Consider the following 15,383-nt stretch of genomic DNA (forward strand, 5'->3'; position numbering starts at 1 on the left):
GATTAGTGATGTTGAACATCTTTTCATGTATTTACTGGCCATTTGCATACTGTCTTTGGGGAAATATCTACCAAAATCCTTTGCCCATTTTTGAATTGGGTTGTTTTCAGATTGTTCATTGCTTGTGTATATATGCAACTGATTTTGCATTTTGACTTTTTACCCTGCTACTTTGCTGAATTCATTTTTAGTTGTTGTTGTTGTTGCTATTGTTGTTTTTAAGTAGGCTCTCTGCCCAGCGTGGAGTCTAATGTGGGGCTTGAACTCACCACCTTGAAATCAAGACCTGAGCTGAGATCAAGAGTTGGATGCTCAAACAAATGAGGCACACAGGCACCCCTTCATTTATTAGTTCTAACAGCTTTTTTGAGTGTGTGTGTAGTCTTTAGGATTTTCTACATATAAGATTAATTCATCTGCAAACAGAGATAATCTTACTTCTTCCTTTCCAATTTGGATTCACTTTATTTCTTTTTCATGCCTAATTCCTCTGGCTAGGACTTCTAGCACTATGTTAAATTTCTATTTAACATAGTAGACATACTTGTCTTGTAGGAACAATCTTAGAGGAAAAGCACTCAGTCTTTCACCATTAAGTATGATTTTTGGTGTAGGTTTTCCATAAATGGGCTTTATTATATTAGTTTCTTTCTGTCCCTAGTTTTGTTGAGTGTTTTTCATCATAAAAGGGTATTGAATTTTGTCAAATGCTTTTCTGCATCAATTGATGATTTATTTTTTCCTTCATTCTGTTTATATGGTGTACTACATTGATTTTTATATGTTGAATCATCCTTGCACCCAGGAATAAATCCCATTTAGTCATAGTGTATAATTCTTTGAATATGTTGTTGAATTTGAGGGGTGCCTGGGTGGCTCAGTCAGTTGGGCAGCTGACTCTTGATTTCAGCTCCAGTCACGATCTAGGGTCCTGGGATGGAGCCACATGTCAGGCTCTGCACTCAGTGGGGAATCTGCTTCAGGATTCTCTTTTCCTCTGCTCCTTCCCCTGCTCATTTGCTCTCTTGAAAATAAATAAATCAACCTTAAAAAAAATATGCCGTTGAAATGGTTTGCTAGTACTCTGTTGAGGACTTTATTCATAAGAAATATTGCTAGTTTTCTTAGTTTAATGTAGTTCAGGATAACGCTGGCCTCATAAAACAAGTTAGGAAGTGTTCCTCCTCTTCAAAATTTTGTAAGTGTTTGAGAAGGATTGCTACTAATTCTTCTTTAAATATTTGGTAGAATTCACCAGTGAAGCCAGCTGGTCCTGGGTTTTTGTTTGTTGACACCTGTGTTTTCAGATTCAATCTCCTTACTAGTAAAAGATCTATTCAGATTTTCTACTTCTTCATGATTCAGTCTTGGTAGGGTGTAGGTGTCTTTGTCCATTTCATCTAGGTTATTGAATTTGTTGGTGTACAGTTGTTTATAGTACTCTCTTAAAATTCTTTTAATTTCTGTAACATCAGTAGTAATATCTTTTCATTTCTGATTTTAGTTGTTTCAGTCTTCTTTTTTAGTCAAAATAAGCTAAATGTCAATTTTGTTGATTTTTTTTTAAAGAACTAACTCTTGGTTTCATTTTTTCTATTGTTTTCTATTCTCTATTTATATCTGCTCTAATCTTTGTTACTTCCTTCCTTTTTCTGGCTTTGGGTTTAATTTGTTCTTCTTGTTTTAGTTCCTTAAGTTGTAAAGTTAGGCTGTTGATTTGAGATCTCTTGTCTTTAATATGTTTACAGCTATAAACTTCCTACTTGGCACTACTTTTGCTGCATCCCATAAGTTTATGTTGTGTTTTTATTTTCCTTTTTCTCAAGACATTTTCAATTTCCCTTGTGATTTCTTCTTTGACCTATGGTTATGTAAGAGTTTGTTGTTTAACGTCTATATATTTATGAATTTTATAGTTTCCCCTCCTGCTGTTGATTTCTTGTTTCATTTCATTATGATTGGAAAAGACACTTTGTATGGTTTCAGTCTTTTAAAAATTTATTAAGACTTCTTTTGTGGTCTAACATATGGTCTATCCTGGAGAATATTCCTTGTGTACTTGAGAAAAACGTGTATTATGCTGTTGCTGGAAGGAGAGTTCTATATATGTCTGTTAGGTCCAATTTGTCCACAGTGTTGTTCAAGTGTACTCTTTTCTTATTGATTTTCCATCTGGTTGTCTTATCCATTATTGAAAGTGGTGTCCTCAAGTCCCCTACTATTATTGTGCTCAAGAGTTGTGTTTTTCTTTCTTATTTAAAGAGGGTGTTTGTGTAGCAAAGTTTCTGAGGCCTTAAATGGTAGAGGTTTTTTTTTTTTTTTTATTGCACTCTCTTCTTTAAATGACAGTCTGGGTAAGTGCGCAAAATACTAGTTTTGGAGATTTTCCTCCCCTTCAGTATTAAAAATATATATACAACTCAGTTGTCCTCTTGCAGAAGTTTTTGAAGTGTCTAAAATGAATATTATCTATTTATATGCGAGTGATCTGCTATCTCTCTCTGAAAGTTTTATTTTGATATTCTTAAATTTTACTATAATGGGTCTGAGTATAAAAATTATTCCAATAATATCAATCTGTGTTAATTAACTGTGTGGGAGTCTATGCAATCTTCATTTTAGCTAACAATTTTGGAGATGTTGTTGACTTTGAATTTTATAAGGGCAGGGACCATGTCTTTGTGGTTCATGGGTGTATCTTCAGTGCCTAGCAAGGTTTCTGACATATGCTAGATGTTCTAAATAAATATTTGTTGAATGAATGACTAAATAAATAGACACTAAGGGGACTGCCGACCTAAGAGTCTATAAAATTTATTAATATTTTTGTAATTTCTCTCAATAGCTAGAGAATTTTTTTAAAGATTTTTATTATTTTTAAAATTTATTTGAGAGAGAGAGAGAGAATGAATGGGGGGAGGAGCAGAGGGAGAGGGACAAGCAGACTCCATGCTAAGCATGGAGCCTGGCACAAGGCTCCATCTCACAATCCTGAGATCATTACCTGAGCTGAAATTAAGAGTTGGGCGCTCAACTGACTGAGCCACCACATGCCCCAATAGCTACAGAATTTATATGGCAGAAAAGAAATAGGCATTTAATAGAATTTAAGATTAAACTGAGTTAGTCCATTAAAATGGTCTGTGGATTATATATGATATAAAAAAATACATAGGAAAAGAATCATGCAAGTTATCATTGGTTTATATATTTATATCTGGAGCCTGAAAGATATTAGTTTCAGTAGAAAATGAAGCAACCCTTTGTACATGTCATTTATCACATTATAGTCGGTCTACAGCCCTTTCTCCTCTATTAAACTGTGACCAGCTTGGAGGGATGACCTGTTTTGAATAATGTAGATGATAAGATTTGTACTATACTCCTTTAGACTAGTAATATTTGTCACTATATAATAGTTAAAATTCTTAAAAGTGGAAAGAAGTGGTAGTTTTCTTTTTTCCTTCAAGAATATCCACTTAGGGGCACCTGGGTGGCTCAGTTGGTTAAGCAACTGCCTTCGGCTCAGGCCATGATCCTGGAGTCCCGGCATCGAGTCCCGCATCGGGCTCCCTGCTCAGCAGGGAGTCTGCTTCTCCCTCTGACCTTCTTCTCTCTCGTGTTCTCTATCTCTCATTCTCTTTCTCAAATAAATAAATAAAATCTTAAAAAAAAAAGAATATCCACTTAGGATGTAAGGTACACCATGCTGATAATAGTTAATAATACCATATTGTATATTTGAAAGTTGCTAAAAGGGTAGATCTTAAAAGCTTTCATCACAAGAAAAAAATTTTTTAGCTATGTATGATGACAGATGTTAACCATACTGTGGCGATCATTTCACTATATATACAAATATTGAGTCACTATGTTGTATACCTGAAACTAATAGAATGTTATGTCAATTATATCTCAATAAACAAAAAAAGAATATCCATGCATATGAATGAATGCTAAGTTTTTTAAGAAGTGGAAGAGAGAATGCGGAATTTCTTTGCTTAAATCACCTTTGTTTTGGTTCTAGGCTTATTTTGCTTAGTCATATAATTTTTTTCTAATAATAACCATGTATGAACCCACAGTCATATTCTCTGCTTCTCCTAATTGCCATCCAAAATAATAGCAATAATGTCCCGCTTTACCAAATATGTAAATTGTCACTTAGGAACTGATACAATCTTTCTTGAAGAAAAGCAATAAAAAAGTTGATAGGAAAAAAAGATAGATCCTGTCGTGATTGTGAATATGGAAGGACTCAGGACAATTCACAGCCATAACTGGCATTATTGTGACAACAATGATAAATGCAAGAAGACCTTAAGAAAATGCAATTATTGCAGGCTGTTAGATACTGAGACTCTGTTTGTAAAGATGACCTATATAAATAACAGTAAGAAAAATAAAGCCCCCATTTTTCTACAGAAATTGAATAAATTCTTGAAATTTGAGAAGGTGCTAACAGTCTTGAAAATATGAATTCTTTGGGTTTTTCATTTCTACTGTGCAAAAGTGGTATGGAATATTTCAACCAGTCTGTCAAATAATCTATGCGTAAATTGGAGAGAGCAGTTCCCTGAAAGAGTTGCTTTATATTAACAAAAATAGTATCCAGTTTAAAAATAAACTCATTTAACTTTTACATGCTTTTCATATTTCCCTGTTTTAATTAGTTCTTAGAGTTAATTTCTTACTAACCAAACACTGTCAATCCCAGATCATGCCATCTTATTCAAATATATTGATGAATATAGGGCAATGTGATAAAATGATACTTATGAAGGTAGCACAATATTATATTTGCTTTCAGAATAAACTCCCATTCAAGTCTGCACATCCTGTAATGACCACAGAATTCCCTTTTACCAGTGTTTCATGGTTCCTAAGGTGTCACTCCCTTCAGGAACATATTTGAAAAGTAAAACTTTGGCAACCATCTTTATTAAGTACATAGGCATACTTTTAAAAATGTGATTTTTAACATTTTAAACTATGTATATTGATTCTCTTTTGAAACATTTGCCTTGTTTAAAGAATTTAAGCAGGGGCGCCTGGGTGGCTCAGTCGTTAAGTGTCTGCCTTCAGCTCAGATCATGATCCCAGGGTCCTGGGATCAAGCCCCGCATTGGGCTTCCTGCTCAGCGGGAAGCCTGCTTCTCCCTCTCCCACTGCCCCTGCTCTTGTTCCCTCTCTTTCTCTCTCTCTCTCTCTCTCTGTCAAATAAATAAATAAAATATTTAAAAAAATAATTTAAGCAATGAAAATCCGGGTAAAGTCACAAACAATGAAGTGATGTGGTCTTAAAATAACTTAGGGAAAAGCTATCTTTTACAGAAATCACATCGAATTTTAGACTTGAAATGGGCCCTACAAATCATGTAATCTGAAAACATTTTTCACCCTAGGGTAAAGATTGGAGACATTTTTCAACCTACAATTTTTTAAAAATTTTTTATTGTTATGTTAATCACCATACATCATTAGTTTTTGATGTAGTGTTCCATGATTCATTGTGTATAACACCCAGTGCTCCATGCAGAGCGTGCCCTCTTTAATACCCACCACGAGGCTAACCCATCCTCCCACCCACAACCTACAATTTTTAATGTAAGCCAGATATTTAAAATTTCTATCTTGCTTAATGAAAGTAAATCTACATTTTTTGCATTATCTAGATGTTATTCAGATGTAATTCCCATTACTTTAAATGGAATCTTTTGGGAAAAAGGATTCTATTATGAATATGTAATGGATTTTTAGAGTTTACTTAATTTGGAAAAATATATCTTTATTAGTATTTTTCTAGTTGGGCAAAAAATTTTTCTATGGTACTTCTCTCAGCTGATTTTCTATGCTGCCACACTTTTGAGTAAATGAGTGAAGGGAGATAGTCCAAGTATTAATGAAATCTCTTATTAATATATAATGTCCTTCTTTGTCTCTTGTAACTTATTTGATTTTAAGTCTACTTTGTCTGATATTAGCATAACCCCAGCTTCACCAACCTTTTGTTTACTGTTTGCATAGAATATCTTTTTCTACCCTTTCACTTTTAACCTGTCTGTGTCTTTGAATATCACATGAGTCTCTTGTAGACAGCATATGGTTGGTTCATGTGTTTTTCTCCATTCTGCCAATCTCTGTCTTTTAATTGGAGTTTAATTCATTTACATTTAAAATAATTACTGACAAGGAGGGACTTATTCTTCCATTGTGCTATTTATTTTCTATATACCTATAGCTTTTTTTGTCCCTCATTTCCTGCATTACTGTTTTCTTTTGTGTTTAAATGATTATTTTGGGGGGGTGCCATGGACAAATGGGATGTAAGAACTAAGGAGGGTAGGGATGCCTGGGTGGCTCAGTCATTAAGCGTCTGTCTTCGGCTCAGATTGTGATCACAGGGTCCTGGGATCCAGCCCCACGTTGGGCTCCCTGCTCGGTGGGAAGCCTGCTTCTCCCTCTCCCACTCCCCCTGCTTGTGTTCCTGCTCTCGCTATCTCTCTCTCTCTGTCAAGTAAATAAATAAAATCTTTTAAAAAAAAGACCTTTTTTTGGTAATGAAATGTTTAAATTCCTTTCTCATATCCTTTTGTGTATATTCTACAGGTATTTTCTTTGGTGGTCACTATGGGTACTTGGGTACTACATTTAACATCCTTAAGTTATAACACTTTAATTTGAATTTATACCAGCTTAATTTCAAAAATATAAACAACTCTGCTCCTTTATAGCTTTGTCCACACTCCTTTTATTTTTTGATGTCACAAAATTATACATTTAAATATTGTGTGCTCACACACATAAGTAATTCTTTTAAATGAATTAGTCTTCTAAATTACATAGAAAACACAACTTGGACATACAAACAAAGGTTACAATAATACTAGCTTTTATAACTAATGATTTTTTTCTTTAAATGTATTAGTTTCCTCAATCATGTAGAAAACAAACAAAACATAGTTATAAACCATTGTTACAATAATACCTGCTTTTATAATTTCCCCTGTATACACCTTTATTGATATCTTTATTTTGCCATAAACATTTGAGTTACTGTCCTATGTCCTTTCATTTCATCTTGCAAGATTCCATTAAGCATTTATAGTAGGGCAGGTCTAGTGGTTACAAACCAGCTTTTGTTTATCTGGGATTGTGATAATTTCTCCCTCATTTTTGAAGGACAGTTTTGGCAGTTTTTGTTGACAGGTTTTTGTTTGTTTTTCTTTTTCTTTTTGCACTTTGAATATATGGGCTCATTGTCTTCTGGCCTCCAAACTTTCTGATGAGAAATCTGCTAATAATCTTGAGGATCCCTTGTATGTGATGATTTACTTCTCTCTTGTTGCTTTCAAGATTCCCTCTTTATCTTTGGCTTTTGAAAGTTTGATTATAATGTGTCTTGGTAGGGGTCTCTTTGAGTTCATCTTAGAATTCATTGAGTTTCTTGGATGTTTATATTCATGTTTTTCATCAAATTTGGGATATTTTCAACCATTATTTCTTCAAATATTCTCTCTGCCCTTTTTCTCTCTTACTCTTCTCCTTCTGGGACTCCCATCATGTGTATGCTGGTCCATTTTATTGTGTCCCCAGGCCCCTTAGGCTCTGCTCAATTTTCTTCAATCTTTTTTCTTTCTGTTCCTCAGCCTTAATAATTTCCATTCTCCTATCTACAAGTTCACTCATTCTTCTGCCTGCTCAAATCTGCTTTTGAATTCTTCTGGCGAGTTTTTTATTTTAGTTATTGTGCTTTTCAGCTCCAGCCTTTTGTTTTGCATTTTATTTTTAGGTTTTCTATCTCTTTAATTTCTATTTTGTTCCCATATCATTTTCTTGACTTTCTCCATATCTTCCTATAGTTCTTTGAGTAATTTTAAAGACAATTTTTAAAAAGTCTTTATCTAGTGTATCTGCCATTAGTTCTTTTTCAGGTACAGTTACTGCAGATTTATTTTTTCTTTTGAATGGGTGATACTTTCCTGTTTCTTTGTATGTCTTGTGATCTTTTTGGTTGGACATTGGACATTTGAATTTGATAATGTAGTAAATCTAAGGATATCTGATTCTTACTTTCACCAGGATTTGCTGTTTTTGTTACTGTTTTTGTTTTTATTTGTTGTAGGCTGTCTCTGTGCCTAGGATCAACTTGTGTAAATGCAATGTTTTCTTGGGTCTCTTCTGAGCCTTTCCCTGGGCATGTGTGGTCACTTTCTAATTTTCCTCATGTATACAGCTTTTTTCAAATGTCCTACTCTTTAATGTCTGGCTCCCAAAAGAAAAAAAGGCAAAAAAATGAAGCAGGGGGAAAAGGGTGGCTGGCCCTTTAAATACCCTGGCTGTCACTTCAGCCAGAGAGGGAGGGGCTTGCACGATGGGGGTAGGTGCAACAATGGCTGCTTCCTCTTTGTGCTTCTGTGATTGGTTGGAAGCAATACTCAGCAATCAGAACACAGATTCTTTTTGTCCACTCTAGTTCCCACAGCTTTGTGCAAGCTGCTTGAGGAACACATGCACAACTACCAATTAGTGGCTGGGGGTGGTGAATGGTTGCTGCTACTGTGCTACGATCTGAAATTGACCTTTTTTTTAAAAAAAAGATTTTACTTATTTATTTGAGAGAAAGAGAATGAGAGATAGAGAGCACGAGAGGGAAGAGGGTCAGAGGGAGAAGCAGACTCCCTGCTGAGCAGGGAGCTTGATGAGGGACTCGATCCCGGGACTCCAGGATCATGACCTGAGCCGAAGACAGTCGCTTAACCAACTGAGCCACCCAGGTGTCCTGAAATTGACCTTTTAAAATTAACCACAATTCACTGTCCCAAGTCTTCCCCTTGGAAGCTGCAAGGGTTCAACAAACTAGAGTTCCAAAATAATTACATTAGACAGATTCTGCCAGTTCAGTTATTGCCTAGGTGGGGAGACAGATTCCAGGTGCTTCCTACTCCACCATCTAGTCAGAATCTTTTCCTAAATAATAGCAGTTTTGATTCTTCCTGATATCTATAATTTATATCTAGTTTTCTTTTATTATTGAAATGACTAGGATCAAGGTTGAACAGATGTGGTGATAAGAGATATCTTTGTGTTCATGGTTTTAAAAGGAATGTGTGTACCATTTTGCCATTTAGTGTTTCCCACAGGTTTGGAATAAGGAAATTTACTTCTATTGCTATCTTGCTAATATTTGGTTGAATATTATAAAACTATTTTTCCATCTCTTGAGATGATCTTAGAATTTTCCTCCATTAATCTATTAATCAATTACACTACTAGATTTTCCAATTTGAAACTATACTTGCATTCCTGAGATAAAGTTAACTTGGTCATGATGCATTATCACTATTGTTGTTGTTATTCAAAGTTAGATTTGATTCACTAGTATATCATTTTGAATTTCTGCATCAGTCATGATAACTACAATGGGCTTGTAATTTTCAATTGTCATACTGTCCTTATTAGATTTTGCTGTCAAGATTTCACTAAGTCGATAAAATAAGTTGGAGAGTTTTTCTTCTATTCTCTGGAAGAGTTTAAATAATACTGAATATATCTATTCCCTTGAATATTTGGTGGAATTTGCCTATCTAGCCATGTGGATCTGGTCTTTCCTTGGACGGGCATTTTCAACTACTGACTCAAGTTATTTCTTAACAGTTATAATTTCATTCAGGGCCTCTTTTCCCTTTTGACATATTTTTAAGGAAATATACCTTTAAAATTTTGGCATGAAATTGCTTAGAGTATACTCCCATATTTTTCTAATCTTTGAATTGGCTTTAGTTTTGCCCTATTTTTCATTCCTAATGTTTATTTGTATTTTTTCCTCTTTTTTTTGATGCATTTTACCAGTGGTTTGCCTACTTTATTTTTCTTTTCAGAATTAACTTTTCACTTTGTTTATTACTGCTATTGTATTTTTTGTTACTCTTTCATTAATTTCTGTTCATTATTTTTCTTCTATTTTCTTTAGGACTAGTTCTTTTGTAACTTACATTGGAAGTATAGATCATTCAGCTTTTCTTCTTTCTCAGTATAAGCATTTTCTTACTCCCTAAGTACTAATTTCTTACTAACTTTGATGTGCAGTATTTCTATTATTATTCAGTCCTAATGGATGTTGAAACAACAGAACCCATTAGATGAAATTAGAATAGAAATTCATTTATTTGCTGCACTGTTCATTCAAACCCATTTGAGGGCTAGTTTTTCTCCATAACCTTGAAAGGAAATTAGGCAAAATCACATAAGTCTTCTTGGTCTTTCTCAATAAAAAATTTTGTGGTCGCTTCTAGTGACTAGACAAATAAGCAGAAAGTCTCTGTTTAGCAGTTAAGTCAACTGTGATATTAAAATTAAGATTTCTACACTCATTCATACTTAAAGTTCTTCCTCTACCAGAGCTCATATCTGCTACAGGTGAGATGTGTGCAGTGAAAAAAGCAGGTATGACTGCTTCTTTTATAAGAATTATGTCTCTGCCTTCCTCCCCTACTTACTAGCCTGCTTCTGACTTTTCCAGGATTAATCTTGGGAAAAGGAGATAAGTAAGGAACAGGAAAGGTCTTACTTAACTATAATGAAGTTGCATAGGCTCTCCTTAAACATCTTTCACAGGGCACTTTCCTGTGGTCTTCAGTCAGTACTTTACCCCTACGCATCCAGCTATCCAGGTCCCTGATTAGGGTCATCTTGAAGTCACTCCTGGCTTCCTCTCACCTAAGACCCACATCTGCTCCAGGGGAAATGTGCATTCTTTTGTCATCCTTTGTACAGTGGCCCCCCCAATGCATCAACTTTTCTTACTCAACTTCAGAGCAGTTAGCCAGCCATAGTACTTGTCCTTCAGATTTCTAAGGTTTGAGGCAAATGGCCCACCATGTCCCACAAACTGCAGGGGAGGCATATTAAACTTTCCAAGTGATCCCCCTAAAGCCTCTTGCTTGTCTTGAAGTGTGGGACTTAGCACTATAATAGCCTTATCAATCTCTTCTTCTAATCTCCCATTCCCATCCTCTAATCCCTCTCATCCAGCCCTTTTATATCCTTAATATAGATGAGGAGTTAGGATCATAAAATCTATGTTGGTGACTTCCTTTGGAAATAATATATGGAAGACTATCTTACATTAAAACATGAGGTTTGCCATTTTAGGACTTCAAGCTGAAAGAGCCTAAAAACATATTTTTAACTCTGCTTCACAATTATTTTCTAATTTCCATCATGATTTTTTAAAAACTCTGACCCCTAAGTTATTTAGAAGTGTTTCTAAATTTCCAAATATATAATCTTTTAAAAATAATTTAAAAATGTTGACTTCTAACTTAATTCATGGGATCAGGGAACATGATCTGTATGAATCAGATTGCTGGAGAGCTGTTGAGAGCTTTATGACACAATTCATGGTCAATTTTTATGAATGTTCCCTATTTGCTTGTGAAGATGTTTATTCTCTAACAATAGAATGGAGTATTCTATATATGTCTACTAGATAAAGATTGCTAATTGCGTGGCTCAATTCTACTTTTCTTCTTAGTCTTACAATTACCGTGAAGAATATTAAAAATTCCTACCATGTTTGTGGACTTATCATTTACCCCTTGAAATTCTGACAACTTTCATATATTTGGAACTGTTAATAGCGTTGATAAATTGAAAACTTTTTACCTCCCTGGCAACCTAAGACTTTTATCATTTATGTGGTTAATTTCTTTACACTTACTGCATTTTACATTAAAGCTTATTTTGTCTGATGTTTATATTCTTAGCATTTTTATTAAGAACTTACACATTCCCTTAATATTCCATTTACATATATTCTGACACTTAATGTGAATACTCTGCTTAGTAAAAGTTATCTCTTCTCTTTTCCAACAGAAGTATCTCAAATACCTTAAAGTCTTCCACTATTATCACATAGTGGAAATTATTTCTCTTTTAAGTTATTTTTAAGTTATTTCTGTCCAGTGTTTTAATTTTCCTTTATTTTTTATATATCCAAAATTATATCATCACTGTTATAGTTTTCAACAGTCAATGGTTATTTGTTCATTTTGTTAGTCTTAATCATTCTTACATTTCAGATCATTTCACTTTTTTTTAGTTCAAAATCCTTAAAAAGGTCTTGTCATGAGAGTCCACTGGTGTTTTTTTAGTTTTGTCTGAAAATATTTTGCTCTTATTATAGTTTAGCTGATTATAAAATTTTAGGTTGATAGTTATTTTCTTTGCACTTGGAAGTTATTATTCCATTGTCTTCTGACTTTCTTGTTACTATTAACTCTTGTCAGTTAACTTTTATCAGTTAAATTGTCATTCTATTCCACAGAGGTAATCTGTCTTTTCTAATGGCTGCTTTCAAGATTCTTTGTTGCTTCTGTAATTTTACTTCAACGTGTCTAAATACTGATATATATATTACTATTATTTTATTTTTAATTATTTTTTATTTTATTTTTTTTGTATTACACTCAGTTCACTATGATTCCTAAATCTGAGATTTCACCTATTATTTCTTTCAACATTTTTTCCCCCTCAGCCTCTCTATTCATTACTTCTGGAAATTCAATTCTACCTTCCATTTCTCTTAACCTTTCTTTTGTATTTTCCTTCCACTTGACTTTTTTTTTTAATAAAAGATTTTATTTATTTGTCAGAGATCAAGAGAGAATAAGCAGGGGGGAAGTGGCAGGTAGAGGGAGAAGCAGGCCTCCCGCTGAGCAAGGAGCCCAATGCAGGACTCGATCCCAGGACCCTGGGATCATGACCTGAGCTGAAGGCAGACACTTAAACAACTGAGCCACTCAGGCTTCTCTCCACTTGACTTTCTGCTCTGCAGTTGGAGTCATTTCTTTAGATCTTTCAGTTCATGAGTTCTCTATGAGGGTGTGTTTAATCTGCTGTTTAACTTACCTTAGTTTTTAATTTCAGTAATTAAAGTTTTCATTTCCAGAAGTTCTGGTTCTTTTAACAAATCTATTTGCTGTTTTCTGACAGTGTCTTTTTTTCTTTCCATGTTTTCAGTTTCAAAATATATCAGTAAATATTTTAATCACACACAAACACTTGTATCTAATACTTCTGTTAACTGAAATCACTAAGAGTCTATTTCTGTTGCATGTTTTTCCTGCCGGCTTTTGTTCATGGTGGCTTGTTTTATGCATTTTTTTCTTTTTTTTTTTTTTTACAGTTTGGGAATTATGAACTGTTTGGGATTTATCTCTGGAAACTTTGAGGAATCTTTGTTTTAACATGTTTTCCCTCAGAGAAGATGAGCTTGCTTCCTTCTTCCAACCTGGATGCAATTAACCTGACACTACATTATGTTATTATCTTGGCTTGGGGTTTCCTAGATCATACAGGTTATGTGAATTCAAATCCTAAATCCATTTGAGGATATGGTAGTGGTTTCAAAATGTAAAAGGACATTGACACACACACACACACACACACACACACACACACACACACACACACAAACCCGGCCCAAAGAGCCCATGCCATGACAGACAAGTCTCTCTTCTTCATCCTCCCCCTTTTCTGCTTTCCAGATTTTCTTCTACCCAGTAATTTCACTGAGGGTGTTGACTTTCAGGGTTTCTGATTTCAAATGAGGGTCTCAGTTCCAAATTGTGACCTTGTAAGAGCTTCACACCATGTCTTCTGTCCCCACAAGACAGATAAACTCAGACCTTTCTGTAACTGAGAAGGGCAAATGCCTCCAGTACAGCAGTTTTAGTAAGCTGGTTTTCAGTTTCCTCCTTATTTTTGGCCTATGAGTATTTTACCTTTTTTGTTTTTTTGCTCAGCAATGCATTTTGGATGTTTTTATAATAGTATTTCAACCTGCAGGTCTTGGTGTTTTGTTGCAGAATTTTTAGGCTTATTACATGACATGAGATATGGAATAGTACAAGAAACAGAATCATAGGTTTTAATTTTTCAAATTTAAAAATATCTTCTATGAAATAGTATTTTTATACACCTATCATATTGGAACAAGAATGAAGAATCGTATTCTGATCCTGACTTTGTTATTTGCTATTTGTGACCTTGGTAAAATAAGCTAACATTTCTCAAATTATCTTATTATCTTTAAGTTAGAGCATTGGATTGAGGACCTCTGAGATTTCTTCACTGAGTCTGTTAAGTAAAAATGGCATTGGTGAAGGTTCAAGATGTAACAATCATCACATTCCTAGCACTAACCTGCCATTCACTATGTATCTTTCACTACACTTGGCTCAAGTTTTAAATTGTCCTTTTGTTGACCCAGGGTTTTTTTTTTTTTTTATTGTAGTAAAAAACCACACATACAGAAAACTTAAAACTTACCTTCTTAATCATTTTTAAGTGTACAGTTCAGAAATGGTAAGTATATTCATATTGTTGAATAATGTTGCCTTTTAAACTCTATAGATTACTTATTGATAAAGGACACATCTATTTCTACCATGTCTACCTTGCTCTTGCTCATCTATTCTTCCTTTCTTTCTCTTGACACAGTGGCTGGGACATTTTATCAAGGGAGAAATGCTACAACCTAAAATCACATAAGAAATTTCCAAGTTCAAAGTTCTCATATTGCTATGATCTGAATGTTCGTGTCCCCTCAAAATTAATATGCTGAAATCCTAGTGCCCAAAGTGATGACATACACACATGTGGAGCCCTCATGAATAAAATTAGTACTCTTAAAGACATACCACAGAGTTCTCTCACCCCTTCCAATGTACGATGACATACCAAGGTGCCAGCTATGAATCAGGAAGAGGGGGTCTCACCAGAACACAACCATGCTGATGCCTTGATCTTGGATTCCCCAGCCTCTAGAACTGTGAGAAATAGATTTCTGTTGTTTATAAGCTACCTAATCTGTGGTATTATTATAGCAGCCAAATGAACTGAAATACACACCTATTTTTTTTTTCTTGAGCTTTTCTGCTGAATTAACACACAACTTTGGAGGTCTATGAACCACATATAGATATATATTTAATTTTTGCATTGCAAACACAAAAAAATTTCTTTGATAAAATATTAGAATCATTTTTCTCAAGGGTCTCTTTGATATTCAAGTAATATTCTTTAGAAATGTCTATGCTATCATCCTGTTTCTTCTCTTTTTGTAGTTTTAATAAGTTTAATTTTGCTAGCTTCTCCTTTGCCAATGGTTTTGCACATGTTCTAGTTATCCAAGATCATTTATATTGACTTTAGGAATTCCCAAATATTTTGCAAGACTTTCGATTTCACTTTGCAGTGATTAGCATTACAGTATTAGATGTGTACAACATCAGCACCTAGACAAGGATGTCCTTGCAATGGCCTTAGACAAAAACTGTTAGTGGGGGAAGGAATGTTTAAGGATATCTAATTTTGTG

Source organism: Eumetopias jubatus, unplaced genomic scaffold (genome assembly GCF_037043125.1).
Source record: "Eumetopias jubatus isolate StellerSeaLion01/CBP00866 unplaced genomic scaffold, mEumJub1_p1.0 scaffold_15, whole genome shotgun sequence".
NCBI lineage: Eukaryota > Metazoa > Chordata > Mammalia > Carnivora > Otariidae > Eumetopias > Eumetopias jubatus.